Source organism: Littorina saxatilis, linkage group LG9, assembly GCF_037325665.1.
Source record: "Littorina saxatilis isolate snail1 linkage group LG9, US_GU_Lsax_2.0, whole genome shotgun sequence".
Classification (NCBI taxonomy): domain Eukaryota; kingdom Metazoa; phylum Mollusca; class Gastropoda; order Littorinimorpha; family Littorinidae; genus Littorina; species Littorina saxatilis.
In genome coordinates, this window is record NC_090253.1 from 30,482,917 (window position 1) to 30,485,442 (window position 2,526).

Here is a 2,526-nt window from a genome sequence, read left to right on the forward strand (position 1 = left end):
TATGGACATTTGAAACAAAGAACCAAAACCTCCATGTGATAGCTTGTGTGTATGCAAACGACTTTTTTCCTGGTTTCCAACGACTTGTTTTCATTTTCAAGACAAAATCATGAAAGGGTCTTAAAACATTCGCTGCTTGCCCAACAAAAACCTACACTCAACTATCTGGCATATTCTCGTTTATCGTAATTCTCTTAACTGGGACCACCCAAAACAAAGCGATAGCTGTAACAATATGAAAGGATTTCGGTGTTGGCGTCTGTGGGATATCTAGGCGATTGCATGCCTAATAATGTGTGTGTGGTATACGGTTTTCATGGGAACCTGAAGTCAGTCTTTCTTCATACACAATGCACGTATACTTACTGCTTTAATTTACATGTGAAGTATGATTATGCTTGTCAACGTACACAAATAAAAAAATTTTAAAAATAAATAAAAAGTGTGTTTGCTTGTTTGTGTGTTTATCAGTCACCACAACATAACATTTACAAACACACTAACAACGCTAGAAAAACTGTTTCTACAAACACACTAACAACGCTAGAAAAACTGTTTCTACAAACACACTAACAACGCTAGAAAAACTGTTTCTACAAACACAAAAAGAGACTTCTCCACAGTAATTAAAGGAATACATGGACGAACACTTTTAAAAGTTATTTGTGTATGTCACTGCAAAAGTAATAAAGATGGTACATCACCTGGAGCTCACAATCTGGCACATCTCTGACGATTTTATTAGCTACGCACAGTGGAGCCTGCGATGTGAGGCCCTTCCGACGAGCGGACACCTCCCATGAAAGGACACTTGCCTCTTGCTCTGTTAAAAATAGTATTACGAAGGCGCCATTTTGGAAAGTTTTCAGACGATTTGTACCATAACAAGTTCAAGGTACATTCGCTGTACCGTAATTTAGAAACACATGCAATGATTTGCTCAAAACTGCTCCGAAACTAGGCTATGCCAGGTAATTAAATACATTTTAATCAGCGAGCGGTTTGCTTCGCCCAGTCAGGAGTCAGGACTTCCAGTCGTCATCATTAGGCCCTATTTATTTAGTATTCATAGATACATATTCGTCAAAGCATATTAAAACCGTTGGATTGAGGAATTCAAACCTACAGTCTAGCTTACGCATGCACATTCCGTGCCATACAAGCAGGGCTAAAATGATTCGCATAACAGAAACAAACACAGAGACCGTTGGAGAATATCATGGTCTGCAATGACTACCAAACAAAGCATTCAGATTTGAAACAGAGAACGCTCAAAAACTCATTCTAAGACCTTCCTCGTTGTCATCTATTCAACTCCCAAAACGCTCTGTAGCTCTCGGCTCAATATCAGATCTGTATCTATAAGAATGGCGCATGAAATACTCAGGGTTGAAAGGTAGGACGAAAGTTATGACTCGCACAAAAAGGCGTAGTAATGAGAATTGCAGTCTGGCATTCCTACTCAAAACACAGCCGTTTTCAATTTGAGTAACTCAGTGCTCAAACATTTTATTCCTGGTGTGTGGTTACATAATTACAAGCCCCAACCTGAACTGCTTAGCTCTTTGGGCGATTGAGACAGTTTTCTTGTCAGATATTATTCCTTTAACTTCAACAGAATACACCTGTCATAAAAAAAAACCACCTGCAATATTATATGGGGACGCTTTGGGCTTATGCCAAGAGTGTCTTATAACCGTTCATCGCAGGCAGGTACCATCTTTGCATGGCAGCCCGTCATGGCACGGGTGGGCTTATGAACATTTCAACTAAGCTAAACAAACGTGGTCCCGTATTTTTAGGGCCAAATGAATACATGTATACGTATGACTGTGTACACCCACACGGATGTATACCAACAACAGTACACAAAAAAACAGGCAGAAAGAAGAGGTTTCATTCAGGGGCGTAGAAACGATGGGGGTCCAGCTATTATTATATTCTTTTTATTTGACAAGGCCACGGACGAAGCAGACATTCCGACGAATTGATAGACGCAGCATGCACCAGGCAGCGAGTAAAAAGACGTGGTATACTCTGTTCGTATAAAAAGACGGATTTCTGTCAAAATGAATTCTTTTTACGGAAGGAGCTGACCAATATGCAGTCAAAGGGGAGTAACTAAAATTTGCATTGTTCGGTGTCTACTTTGCTAGGTTGTTTCCCTTGTTTGTCAGTCACTGTGGTCTCTCGGTCTCACACATCCACCTCAGCCCTGGGACCTCCCACAAAGTCTTTGTTTCGTTAAAGAATATATGTCTTTATAAAAGTTTCAGAATGCTGCCAACAAGCTTGAACTTTTATGGTACCAAAGTACACACACGTGTTTGAGTGTATGCGTGTTTGAGTGTATGTGTGTTTGAGTGCGCGCATCATGTGTGTGTGTGTGTGTGTGTGTGTGTGTGTGTGTGTGTGTCTGTGTATGTGTGCGTGCGTGCGCATGTGTGCACAAACGTGAATGTATGTGCACATAACTAAAATTATATCTTGAGAAATGCAGGAATGGAAGCAAAACCAAAATCTGTC